This window comes from Oryctolagus cuniculus, chromosome Y (assembly GCF_051225735.1).
Source record: "Oryctolagus cuniculus isolate XC-2025 breed Fujian yellow rabbit chromosome Y, ASM5122573v1, whole genome shotgun sequence".
NCBI classification, from domain to species: domain Eukaryota; kingdom Metazoa; phylum Chordata; class Mammalia; order Lagomorpha; family Leporidae; genus Oryctolagus; species Oryctolagus cuniculus.
In genome coordinates, this window is record NC_142889.1 from 19,126,388 (window position 1) to 19,140,680 (window position 14,293).

General features: G+C 40.0%; 2 long non-coding RNA genes across 7 annotated transcripts; one reads left to right on the forward strand and one right to left on the reverse strand.

Annotated features, from left to right (window-relative positions):
* Window positions 1-324: 324 nt before the first annotated feature.
* LOC149119326 (uncharacterized) lies at window positions 325-3,179 on the reverse strand. Of its 2 annotated transcripts, none has more exons than XR_016228765.1 (3): window positions 3,106-3,179; window positions 2,058-2,233; window positions 325-651 (listed from the first exon to the last, which is right to left on the reverse strand). It is a non-coding gene; the product is annotated as an uncharacterized LOC149119326 (long non-coding RNA). The 2 variants fall into 2 exon arrangements; XR_016228766.1 differs by lacking the exon at window positions 3,106-3,179 and adding an exon at window positions 2,948-3,082.
* LOC149119327 (uncharacterized) lies at window positions 3,162-9,823 on the forward strand. 5 transcript variants are annotated; one of them, XR_016228762.1, is made up of 5 exons: window positions 3,231-3,364; window positions 3,453-3,546; window positions 5,412-5,555; window positions 9,029-9,297; window positions 9,485-9,823. It is a non-coding gene; the product is annotated as an uncharacterized LOC149119327 (long non-coding RNA). The 5 variants fall into 5 exon arrangements; XR_016228761.1 differs by lacking the exon at window positions 3,453-3,546 and having other exon boundaries at window positions 3,228-3,364; XR_016228763.1 differs by lacking the exon at window positions 5,412-5,555.
* The last annotated feature ends 4,470 nt before the right edge of the window (window positions 9,824-14,293 follow it).

The window sequence follows — 14,293 nt, forward strand, 5'->3', positions numbered from 1 at the left end:
AGGAGGAGGAAGAAATGTTATGAAGTATAAATCCATGAAAATACATACAAAATGTATGGGGAAAATTATGAAAAAAACCTAAATCAATGGATTTTATGTCTTAATCTGAAAAACACAATAGTATTAAGGTATTCATTCTTCCCATATGAACCAAAAGATTCAGCATGGTCCAATAAAAATTCCAGTAAGCTGTCTTGTAGACAATGATCAACATTTTTCTAAATTTGTAAACTGCAGACATTATTGAATAATAGTAAATCTGAGGAATAAACATTTGTTGATTTCATGTTTTATTATAAACATACAGTAATGAAAAGATCATGATGTTGGGTAAAGAAGAAATGTGGCTAAAGGGGATGGCATAAGTATATCGAGGTAAATATTTATACTTAACTGATCTTGGTGAAAGGTACAGAGAAGAACATGTATTCCTTTTAAGATTTTTTTGAGCAATACAGTTACAAGCAGAGAAATGGAAAAACAGAGAGAAAGGTCTTCCATCCACTGGTTCACTCCCCAAATGTCCACAATGGACAGAGCTGTGTTGATCCAAAGCCAAGAACCAGGAGCTTCTTCCAGGTCTACTACATCAGTGCACAGGTCCAAGCACTTGGGCCTTCCTCTACTGCTTTCCCAGGCCATAATAGAGAGCTGTATCGGAAGAGGAGAAACCAGGACATGCATCAGTGCCCATATGAGATGCCAGCATCCCAGGCAGTGGCTGTGCCACTATGCCACAGTGCTGGCCCTTGATGAATATGTAATTTTTGTAACAATTGGATATAGTGCTCTTGGATGACCAAGTGGAGAAGAAAACAGAGATACATATTTTGGACCTAACATATAAACTCATTCAATATAGTGAATAGACTTTTACATAGGTAAAATGAAAAAAGAAATTAATTGCATTAGTTTTATATGCAACACTGAATATATGATCAATAAAAATATAATGCAGACTTTAGTTTTATAAAGATTTATTTAATTTGAAAGTCAGAATTATACACACACACACAGAGGGAGATAGAGGGTGACAGAGAGAGAAAGAGTGAGAGAGAGATATTTCTTCCATATGCTGGTTCATTCCTCAAGTGGTTATAACAACCAGCATTTGGCCAGGCTGAAGCCAGCAGCCAGGAGCTTCATCAAGGTCTCTCATATGGGTAATGGGGCCCAAACACTTGTGTCATATTTGGTTGCTTTCCTGGGCCATTATCAATGAACTGAAATAGAAGTGAAGCAGCCAGGACTTGTGCTAGTGTCCATAGGGCATGCCAAAACCACAGGCAATGGCTTTACCTGTTCTGCTACAATGCTGGTCATGTAACATGTATTCTATTAAATTAAAAATGTCTTATATTCAAAAAGAATTTTATAAAATAATGAAAAATACATCCTATCCTGGGAGAGAATATTAGCAAAGTATATATGTGGGGCTGGTATTACAGGATGTTGGGTGAAGCCACAGATTGCTATGCCATTTGTGTCCTGAATGCTCCATTTCCAATCCAGCTCCCTGCTAATATATATGGAAAAGCAGTGGAGGATTGCTTAAGTATTTAGACCTCTGTATCCATGAACGAAATTGAGATAAAGCTCCTGAATTAACCCAATCCTGGCCATTGCAGCAATTTTGGAAGTGAAGCAGTGGGTCAAAGCTATTTCTTTCTGTCTTTTCCTCTCAGTAACTCGACCTTTCAAATAAGTAAATAAATAAATATATATTTAACAATAGCAGCAGTCATTGAATGAAAAATTAATAAAGACTTTGTAAAACTCAGCAATGAGGTGACAAATTATCAAATTTAAAAACAGCAAATTAACTAAGAATTGTCTTTACATTGAATATATGCAGATTAGAAAAAAGCACATAAAATTATGAGATAAGAGAAAGGACTGTAAAGAAAGAACTCAAATTTAACCAGCATTAAGCACTAATATTTTTGAGATAGATATAATAAACAAATAAACACAGCAGTGTAAAAGAATATCGACAAGAATATCAAAAAAACAAAAATCACATTCATTATTGGTCAGAATATATAAGGGTACTTTACAAGACATCTGGAGGTGTGATTGTGAAGTCTTCAATAGTGTCACCATACAATGCAGCAAAGATGTCCATATAATTTACCCAGTTTATGTGAAAATACATATTCCACACTATCCAGCTTGAACATAAATGCAATAGTTTTATTCATATTGGATTTCACAGGTATGAAACCAAGATGCCCTGCAGTAGATGAACAGATAAACAAATCGTCACACAATGTGGGGACATTTGAGGCACAACTGATGTGACAACATACAAAACCACTGGGATGCAGATAGTGGGCTGGATTGGATTCATAGAGGCCCAGAGCCAAAGGAAGACACAGGGTACAGGTCAATAGCACAGACACCTGACAGAAGCAGCAGCTTTGGAAAGACACAGGGTGGTACCCAAAACTGCCAAAAGTTACTCTGTAAAAAGAAGTGTTGGAGATGAAGGAGCCCGGATATAGGTTAAATGGAACAGGGAAGAACATGGACAAGGATCTACCTCTCCTTCTGTCTCATCGACATTGTTCTGGAGGTATAGTCAGGGAAACTGACTGAGGAACAGGAAATATTATGTAAAAGGGTCAATTTTTCACCAAGAAAACCTTGATATATATAATAGAACATAACCAAATATAAACTGATGAGAGGATTAAGCAAGATTCTTGGGTTCAAGAGCAATATATACAATGAAGGGTGTTACTAGGCACAAGAAAAAAAAATAGGCAACATTTTTGAAGGACAAAATACAGACTAGGAAACAAATCTCTAGACAGATCAATGAGACCAAGAAATAATACTCAACCGTTTGCAAATCAGTACTAAAAATCTCAAACTCACACAAAAATAAAAACAAGAATATAAAGAAAAGACCTAGAGCCCAAACACTGCGTAAACCGTAACTCACGGAAAACGTTTAAGGAGCCCCGAATCACAGGATCACAGACAATGGAACAGGGAAGTATTTCAGGAGATGGTCTGGAAGGTGTCGGCCCCCTCTGCTGTGGGAGTGTCGTGTCCCAGGAAGAGGAGAGACAGCTTCAAACTTGAGCCCAATGCACCCACCTTATTCCCCCAACACAGCACAGTCCCAAGGCCCGCAGGCTGCATCTGATTGGCTGCGTCTCCTCTGACGCCATAAGTGCGCGCCATTGTGTGACCTACCCAAGCAGGTTGGCCTGTGCAACGCTGTGTGAATCTTCTTTCTGGGCTCCGCCATTCTTTGCTTCCCGGCTCTGCTCCTGGTCGCGGCCTCCCGTGGTCAGCCTTTCCGTTCCCTCTTACAGAGACCTCAGGACCAGGACTCCTCAGAAGCTGGAAAATGGTGAGTGAGCTCCAGTCCCGTCAGGCCGCAGGATGTGCGCTGGGCCACAGCCGGATCCCTGAAAGTCTTGTCCTGGCCCTGTTTGCAGTGACGGTGGCTCAGCTCTGGAGCCCCGAATCCGCCAACATTGTTGATGAGGACAGGAAGGAACTTAGAATTCAGACTTCAGATCTGGCTGTCACGTGAGTGAGAAGCTGATTTGAGGGTCCTCTGTCCCACCTTTCTCTTTAGGGATGACCGGAGTCTCCTGAATTGCAAACAAGGTTTAATGTCAGTAACCCGGTCCTTTCAGTGTAGCTCTTCCTAGGGCCCTGCGTAGCTTTATGTTAATAATAACACAAGCTCTCAAACCGGGTAAATTATGAAAAAAGGGTGTTATTTGACTCAAGGTTCTGCTCAAGGTTGCGAGGTAGCATCTGGCGGTGGCTTCTTGTTGGCAGAGGCTTGGGGTGCCGCAGAAACCATGTGGCCAAATAAAGGGAGTGCTGGTGTGGCCAGGGCAAAGTGGCTTCTACAGCAGACCCTCTGGAGATAGTCCATTAATCATATGAATAGATTGAGCCTAATCATTACTTGGAATATTCCACTTGGTCCCATTGATTATGTTCTTATACTTGGAATTAAAGTTCCCCATGAGTTTCTTTTTTTTTTTCTTAAAAAAAAAGATTTATTTATTTATCTGAAAGTCAGAGTTATACAGAGAGAGGAGAGGCAGAGAGAGAGAGAGAGAGAGAGAGAGAGAGAGAGAGAGAGGTCTTCCATTGGATCGTTCACTTCTCAATTGACCACATAGCTGGAGCTGCATCGATCCAAAGCCAGGAGCCAGGAGCTTCCTTTGGGTTTCCCACATGGGTGCAGGGGCCCAAGCACTTGGGCCGTCTTCTACTGCTTTCCCAGGCCATTGCAGAGATTGATCAGAGTGGAGTAGCCGGGTCTTGAACCTGCACCCATATGGGATGTTGGCACTTCAGGCCAGGGTGTTAACCCACTGTGTCACAGAGCTAGCCCCAAAGAGTTTCAGAGGGATAAACCATATTCAATAAAGAGTATGAAGCCTGGCCCCCCCCCCAAAAAAAAAAAAATCTCAGGGCCATTTCCCTGGCATAGTGAGTAAAGCTGCTGCCTGCAGTGCTCGTATCCCAAATGGGTGCAGTTTCCAGTCCTGGCTGCTCCACTAATGCTCCAGCTCCCTGCTAATTCCTCTGGGAAAGCACTTGGCGATAGCCCAAATCCTTGGCCCTTGCACTCATGTGGGAGACCTGGAAGAGGCTCCTGGCTCCTGGCTCCTGGGTTTGGATTGGCCCAGCTCTGGCCATTTCAGCCACTTGGGGAGTAAAGCAGCAAATGGAAGACCCCTCTCTCTCTTTTTGTTTCTCTCTCTCTCTCTGCCTCTCTGTAACTCTGCCTTTCATATAAATAAATAAATCTTTAAAAACAAACAAAAAATCAGTAAAAATGTCCAAATCTCCTCCCATGTTGCCAAATGCTAACTGCTCCTTGAAGTTCACAACACCATTAATGATTTTCTTTATGGCATATTTCATTCAGCTTCAGTTAAAATACTATTGCTAAAATAATATTGTCTTTTTTTCCCCACAAGAAAATTCCTTAACCTTTTAAAACACTTATTTTCTGTCTATGAACCTATCCTATTAGAGGAAAGCTATGAATGCTTACCTGACACCCAAGTGTAAAGAGATCTTTGTTTAAAATGGGTATTTGTAGTAGTGGTTAAGATGTTCCTAGGACTCCCACAGTCCCTCTCAGAGACCCCTGGTTTGCATTCCAGCTCTGCTTCCAGCCTAATGTTCACCTGAGGAAGAGGCAGTGATGGTTCAAGTACATGGGTCCCCATCACCCACATAGGAGGATCTGATTTAATTGCAGCCTCCTGGCTTCAACATGGGCCAGCCTTGACTTTTGCATGCATGTGAGGAGTGAACCATTTAGTGGAAGATCTTTCCGTGACTGTCTCTGCAGCTCTACTTGTGAAATAAAATCCATTTTTAAAAAACTGTCCATTTCTTCTTATCTCCCTTAAATGCAGACATCTTATTAAAATGTCAACAGTTTGAGAATCCCCTCGGAAGCTTTACAGGGCAATGTCTCCCTAACACACTCCTCTCTTTCCCTTGTCCTGAGTTGTGGGTGATGACAGATTTTCCAGGGGCCAGATCCTTAGGAGTATCAGGTGAGTGCCAGCCCCTGGCTGTTTCTTCCTAAAGAACAGTAGTAAGAAGGGGGACATTTGATGTCTCTAAGGCAAAGGGTCTCTACTGTATACCCTCCATCAATGTTGCTAATCCATTGGGACACTAAAATTTCTTCTCCCAAGTTCAGTTCCCACTATGGGAGACATATTAGTGACAGCTAATTTGATGCTGATATTGAAGGGGCAGGGCAGAAATGAGTTATGCCCTCTAGGTTCTATCTGCCTTATGCAGGAGGGAAATCTTTTGTAAAGGTAAAGAAAGACCTGACCTAGCTAAGTGGTGCCAGATTTGAAAAGCAAATGCACATGCATTTTGCATCCACAGATTTGGTTTAATCAGAGTATAATTTGTCAATTTTCAATGTCTAGGAAGATCAGCTTCTGTTGGCTGAGAAAGTTTAAATTTGAGATTATTTTCATGACTGGTATAATAAAAATTTTATTTGAATTTGTCATTTTTGGCTCAGAGATCCTAAGACATCTGGAATTTCCTGAATGGTAGGCCTGGCTCTGTTCCTGCCTAACACACACATTTCAGATGGTAGCTACGTCTGTGTTAATGAGATGACTCTGGGTAGGATCCCTAAATAACATCAGAATGGGGACAGGGCATCAGAAAGAGCCAATACTTGCTTTCCACTGGCATCTTCATGGGGCTGCATGGTGCTTATTTTTATATTTAGTTTTATTTGAGTATTAATAAAGCTGTTATGCATATTCAGATGCAGATTCTTTGTGTGACTGTTAGGTTTTCATTCCCCTGAGATAAATAGCTGGGAATGCAACTTTTAAATTATACTCATATGGTGATGTGTGTTTATAAAACGCTGCCATGATTTTTTCCAGAGCTGATATTCCAGCTTACATTCCAACCTGTAATTTGAGAGAGGTCTAGTCACTCCAAATCCTTGCTACCACTTTATATCATCAGCATAAACTTTAGTCAGTATAATAGACTGTGGTAGTATTCATTCTGTTCTTAATTTGTATTTCCACAAAGGCTAATGAACTTGTTTATTTTTCATGTACTTACTTCCAGTATGTATATACCTACCCCTTTGTGAAATGTATGTTCATGTCTTTCTCCATTTCTGATTGGACTTCCTATTTTCCCATAAATCAGTTTAGAGTATGTATATATACTCATATATATAAATTGTATATAGATAGTGTGCATATGTATATATAGTGTGTATCTCTATACACACACATACATACTAGATACATGTACTTTTTGAGGCATGTGATTTGCACCCCATTAATACGTAGTATTTCATTTTTTGTAACACTGTAAATGCATACTGAAACATTCAGCTATCATTTATGTACACAATTGTTTCTTACCTCAGTCAGCCATTTTTATATGTACAAATTTTGAATCTCTGTCATTTTGTAGATATATAAAAAATTATACATTCCTTGTCAATTGGTCTTTTCGTCATTATGAAATGTTATTTTTTATCCCTAGCAATATGCCATGTCCTGAAATCTATGTTGCTTCTTATCAATATAGTCAGTCTAGCTTACTATGATTAGTGTTTGCAAGGTATTCTTTTTCTTTTAACTTGTCTGTGTACTGATATTTAATTTAATTTTCATTTCTTTCAGAAATTTAGCTTTTTTAGCATATAGTTGGAGTGGCTTTTTTTTTTTTTCAGTAAGAAAACTGATTTAATTGGAATGCTTACAGCCTTTACAGTTAATGTAATCATCAGTGAGACTTTCAGTGTTTCATTGTACTGCATATTTGTTGTTTATTTTGTTCTCACTTACAAAGCTTTCTTTCTTTCTCTAGCTAGTTGTGTTTATTTATTCATTTAGGATATATTTTGTCCTAGCTATTTGTTTATGGGCTTTAGCCCTTTATTCTTTTTAAAATATGGCTATACTGAGTGAAATAAGCCAGTCCCAAAGGGACAAATACCATATGTTCACCCTGATTGGTGACAACTGACTGAACACCAAAAAGGAAACCTGTTGAAGTGAAATCGACACTATGAGAAATGGTGACTTGATCAGCATAGCCCTGACTGTTAATGAACAACTTAATACATTATCCCTCTTAGTAGTTTTTTTTTGTCTGTTCTACTTAATATGACTAGTTTAATTCTGTAATTATCACACAGTTATTCTTAAGTGTTGAAATTTAACTGAAAGGTGATCCCTGTTAAACATAAGAGTGGGGATAAGAGAGGGAAGAGATGTACAATTTGGGACATGCTCAAGCTGACTTGCCCCAAATGGTAGAGTTAGAAACATACCAGGGGACTCCAATTTAATCCCATCAAGGTGGCATGTACCAATGCCATCTCACTAGTCCAAGTGATCAATTTCAGTTCACAATTGATCATAATGAAAGGACTAAGAGTCAAAGGGAGCACATAGACAAGTCTAGTACCTGCTAATACTAACTGATAGAATAAATAAAGGGGAGAGTGATCCAACATGGGAAGCGAGATACTCAGCAGACTCATAGAATGGCAGATGTCCTAAACAGCACTCTGTCCTCAGAATCAGCCCTAAAGGCATTCTGATCTGGCTGAAAAGCCCATGAGAGCATGAGAGTATTTCAGGCATGGAAAGCCAAGACACTCTGGCAAAAAAAAAAAAAAAAAAAAAAAAAAACTAAATGAAAGATCTCTGTGAGTGAGATCCCAGTGGAAAGAACAGGTCTTCAAAGAAGGAGGTACCTTTCTCTGAAGGGAGGAGAGAACCTCCACTTTGACTATGACCTTGTCTAAACAAGATAAGAGTCGGAGAACTCAAGGGGCTTCCATAGCCTTTGGAAACTCATAACTGGTGCATAGGGAGATTACTGATGCCATAAACAGGAGTGTCAATTGGTAAAGTCAACAACAGGAGTCACTGTGCACTTACTCCTCATGTAGGATCTCTGTCCTTAACGTGCTGTACACTGAGGCTTAATGCTATAACGAGTACTCAAACAGTATATTTCACTTTGTGTTTCTATGGGGGTGCAAACTGTTGAAATCTTTACTTAATGTATACCAAACTGATCCTCTGTTAAAAAAAAAAAGAAGAAATTGTCAATTCCCAACTTGACTCTCACTGGGATTAAACATGACAATAGGTCTGATGTGATTTCATCATCATTTAAAAAATCATCTATTATTTTTCACTTTATGTTTCTGTGTGGGAGCAAACTGTTGAAATCTTTACTTAATATATGCTAAACTGATCTTCTGTATATAAAGAGAATCAAAAATGAATCTTGATGTGAATGGAAGGGGAGAGGGACTGGGAGAGGGTAGGGTTGCGGGTGGGAGGGACGTTATGGGGGGGAAGGCATTGTAATCCATAAGCCGTACTTTGGAAATTTATATTCATTAAATAAAAGTTAAAAAAATATGATTTTCTATGCATTAATATAACCACATTTACCTTATCTCAGTCTATTTGTTTAACATTTTTATTTATTTATGGACATGCAGGGATGGAGATGAGAGTAAGTTCCAGAGTGAGAGCAAGAGAATGAGGAAGAATGTGTGTGTGAGGGAGAGAGAGGGAGAGAGAGAGACATCTCCCATCAGCAGGCTTCTCTCTCAAATACCAAAAATGCTCATGGTAGGGCTAATTCCAAAGTGGTAACTCGACTAAAATCCAGATCTCCCACATTGGTGGCAAGGACCCATCAATTTGAGTCATCACCTGTTGCTGCCCAAGGGTGTACACCAGCTGGAAACCAGAATCAGAACTCAAAGTAGGATTCAAACCATTATGTTAAAGGGAGGGAGGGAGGGAGGGGGGATGGGAGGGGATGGGAGAGAAGGGAAGGGAAGGGAAGGGAAGGGAAGGGAAGGGAAGGGAAGGGAAGGGAAGGGAAGGGAAGGAAGGGAAAGGAAGGGATACAAGGAGACAGACATTCTATATGCTAGCTCACTCCACAGATGCTGGATGATGACAATACCCAGAGCTGGTCCAGGCCAGAAGATGGCAAATCAATCCAAGCCACCTCTGTGGGTGACAGAGAATCAACTATTTGAGCCATCACCTGCTGCCTCCCAGAGTTTGCACCAGCAGGAAACTGCAATCAGGAGTGGAGTTGGGACTCCAATCCAGGCCCTCCAATAAGGGATGCAGCTGTATCAAGTGGCATCTTAATTGCTATGACAAAGGCCTGCCCTGTATGTATTTTATTAATTCCAAAACACATTGTTACTATTGTTACATTAAATGGATAAATATGTATTGAAAGAATTTTAAAAATAAGAGAAACACATTTTATATTTACCTATGTATTTACCATTTCTGGGCGCTTTATTTTTTTTTGTGGATCTGGATTTCCATTTGGCACAAATTTCCTTCAATTTACAATAAATATTTGTACAATAAAAATTTGTTCAAATTATTGTGTAATTTGTAGCAGATGATTTTTTTATTTGTATACCTGAAAAAGCATTTCATCATATGTATGAAAGAAACTTATATATGTGTGTGTGTACACAAATATATATATATATATATATAATACATATATATGTTTCATATATATGTTTCTACTTTTAAACTAAATATAGATGTTATGGTGAGTCTTTCACTCTCATTGTTGGAACTTGGAAATCTCCCAGTTTGGGGAATGGTTTTATCTTGGGCTTCCTAGTTTCACCTGACTTACACACACCTTAATATCCACCAATGCAGAGACCCTTATGCAGATTTATGTAGATCTTTCTCTGGATAGCTTCCTTCTTCCTGATCCACATCTCCCAAATCACACCTGACAACACAAATTCTACTCAGCCCAGAAGAACCACCTTAGTTTCCATCCTCCTGAGCTACCTTCTTCTAACAGAAATGGGTCCTCTTTTATAGGGGACTCTTGTTTTCTTGCTCAAGGATTATGGACCAAGACTCCTGTTGCCCAATATCTGTATGCATTGGTCTCATTTTTCTGTATTCTTACTGTTTATGGTGGGAAGACAAATCTGGTACCAATGACTTCAACAAGGCTCAAAATGAATAAAGCAGGCCAGCACCATGGCTCACTTGGCTAATCCTCCACCTGTGGTGCTGACACCCCGGGTTCTAGTCCCGGTTGGGGCTCCAGGTACCAGTCCCAATTGCTCCTCTTCCAGTCCAGCTCTCTGATGTGGCCCGGGAGAGCAGTGGAGCATGGCCCAAGTGCTTGGGTCCCTGCACCCACATGGGAGACTGGGAGGAAGTATCCAGCTCCTGGCTTTGAACCGTCACAGCACCAGCCTTAGCAACCATTAGGGGAGTGAACCATCTCCTGATGCATCTTAGAGGCAGCGATTATGGTCTCAGTGCTTGGGTCCATTTCACCCACCAGGAAGATCTTAAAGGAGTTCCTCACTCCTGGCTTATATTTGACCCAGATTTGGTTGTTGTGAGCATTTGGGGAGGGAACCAGCAGGTGGGGGTTCATCTCTCTCTCTCTTGCTCTATCTCTCTCTCTTTTTAATACTAAATAATAATAAAAGACTCAAAAGATTTTAAAAATTCCTACTTTTAGAATTCATTGTTGAAAATGACCAATATGAGAAGGTAAGTGTTATTTTAATTCCATTGAAGGTAATGATTATTTGATGTTCTGCCAGTATACATATAGAATTTCTCCCCATTCTTAAATTTGACTGTGTTTCTACTATATGTCTTCAGATGTTCTACTCACTAAATTGACTTAGAATATAGCCAACTATTCCACATTACAATATCACTTTATAGAGTATATACATATGTACCATAACACATTTCAATATTTGGGGATAATTCCTGCATTAAATCATGATGCTAAGTGGATTTTTTTTTTTTTTTGGACAGGCAGAGTGGACAGTGAGAGAGACAGAGAGAAAGGTCTTCCTTTTCCATTGGTTCACTCCCCAATGGCCGCAGTGGCCAGCGCACTGTGGCCAGCGCACTTAACTGATGTGAAGCCAGGAGCCTGGTGCTTCTCTTCGTCTTCCATGCAGGTGCAGGTCTCAAGCACTTGTGCGATCCTCCACTGCACTCCCGGGCCACAACAGAGAGCTAGACTGGAACAGGAGCAATTGGGAAAGAATCTGGCACCCCGACTGGGACTAGAACCTGGTGTGCGGGTGCCTCATGAGGAGGATTAGGCTATGTAGCCGCAGCACCGTCCATCAGGCTTCCATAGCCTTGGCAACTCATGACAAGAACCTAGGGAGATTACTGATGCCATAAACAAGAGTGTCAATTTGTTAAGTCAACAACAGGAGTCACTGTGCACTTATCCCTCATGTAGGATCTCTGTCCTTAAAATTCTGTACATCGTGATTTAATGCTATAACTAGTACTCAAACAGTATTTTTCACTTTGTGTTTCTGTGTGGGTGCAAACTGTTGAAATCTTTGCTTAATATATACTAAATTGATCTTCTGTATATAAAGATAATTGAAAATGAATTTGATGTGAATGGGATGGGAGAGGGAGTGGGAGATGGGATGGTTGCAGGTGGGAGGGAAGTTATGGGGGGGGAAAGCCACTGTAATCCATAAGCTATGCTGTGGAAATTTATACTTGTTAAATAAAAGTTAAAAAAAAAAACTAGTGATGTAACCACAAAAACAATGGTTAAGTTTGTACAAATATTCATCTTAATGCAAGCTATGCATGTGTGTTCATGTAAAACTAAGAACAGAGACATCATGGGAGCAGGTGCTATCCAAATTATCCAACTGACAAACTTGTCAAAACATAATAATTAAAACATAATAATTAAGCAATGGTACTGTGGCTTATTTTTTAATGCTAATGCTATATTTTGGATAGGGTTGGTGCTTCATTTAATTTGTGATTCGGTCTTTTCTGACAAATTGAATGAGTTCCATTTGGCAACAGATGAACAAAACTGCTGTGAACAGAATTAACAAAATCATATGAACTATAAAATTGCTTTTAGTTTAGCAGTTTGATACCAACATATCAGACATTTAAAATGACATTTCTAATATTTGATAATATTAATTTACATTTAAAGCATTTTAGATAAAAATAGATTGAATTTATTTGAAAGCAGAGTAAGAGAGAGAGAGAGAGAGAAAGAGATAGGGAGAGAAAAAGATGTCCTCTATCCATTGGTCTACTGCCCAAATGGATTCAGTGGCCTGGTCTAAGCCAGGCCAACACAAAATGCATGGAGCTTCATCCAGGTATCCAACATGATTGGCAGGGATCCAAGCACATAGGTTATATCCCATTGTTTCCACAGCCACATTTTCAGGAAGCTGGATCAGAAGTGGAGCCACTGGCCTCAAACTGGTACTCATGGGATGTCAACATCAGGTGCCTTGGCTTTATCTGCTGAGCCACAGCATTGGCCCCAAACCACAAGTAATGTATTTCAAAATTAAACTCTGGAAATTATTAAGAATCTATTCCTACTGCCAATTCTTCTCTGTCACTCTGCCTTTCAAATAAATAAATCTAAAATTTATTTATCACAGTGGGATGGCTATCACTTGCAAATTCCAGCTGCTCCACTTTCATTCCAGCTTCTTTTTTAAGGTACCTTGAAAAGCAGTGGAAGATGATTTAAGTACTTGGGCAACTGCCACCCTGTGGGTGACTGATATTATCCAGTTCCTGACTCTTGAATTCCACCTAAAAAACATCAATGTTCCAACCATTTGGGAGTGAACCAATGGTTGGAAGATCAATTCCCCCCTCACTCTCTCCATCTTTGCCATACTACTTTTCAATAAATAAAGTGATTCATGTTAAAAAGAATGTTATTTGGGATGGCATTGTGGTCCAGCTAGTTAATCTACTACTTGCCATGCAAGCACCCCATATCAGAGTGCCAGTTTGAGTGCTGGTTGCTCCACTTCTGATCAGGTTTCTTGCTAATTCATCTGGGAATGCAAAGATGACCCAAGTATTTGAGCCCATGCCACCTGCGTATGTGAAACCAAGCTTGAGTTTTTGCCTCCTGGCTTCAGCCAGGCCAAACCCTGGCTATTGCATCCATTTCAATTGTGAATCAATGATTGGAAGATATCTCTCCTCTCTCTCTCTCCTCTCCCTCTTTATAACTTTTAAATTATGTTAAAATGAGTATCAATTTTTGTAAAGATCATGGCTCTATTGAAAACCATCTAAGATCTAATTATGGGTGCTGGTGTTGTGGTGTAGTGGGTAAAGCTGCAGCCTACAATGCCAGCATCCCATATGGGAACCAGTTCAAGTCCTGACTGCTTCACTTCCAATCCAGCTCTCTGCTATGGCCTGGGAAAACAATAGAAGATGTCGCAAGTCTTTGGACCCCTGGACCTGTGCAGGAGACCTGGAAGAAGATCTTGGCTCCTGATCTTGGCTCCTGGCTTTCGATTGGCAGAGCTCCAGCTGTTGTGGCCAATTGGGGAGTGAACCAATGGATGGAAGGCCTCTTTCTCTCTGCCTCTCCTTCTCTCTTTGTGTAACTCTTTCAAATAAACAGATTTTTTTAAAAAATATCTAATTTTGAATATCTATGACTACTAAATTAATTGTATTTATTCTTTACTTCTAAGTAAACATAATGCACTCTTAATGACTAACATGGAGCCGGTCCTGTGGCTTAATAGGTAAAGCTGCTGCCTGCAGTGCTAGCATCCCATATGGGCACTGGTTCAAATCCTGGCTGATCCACCTCTGATCCAGCTCTCTGCTATGTCCTGGAAATCAGCAGAAGATGGCCCAAATCCTTGGGCCCCTACATACAAGTTGAAACATGGAAG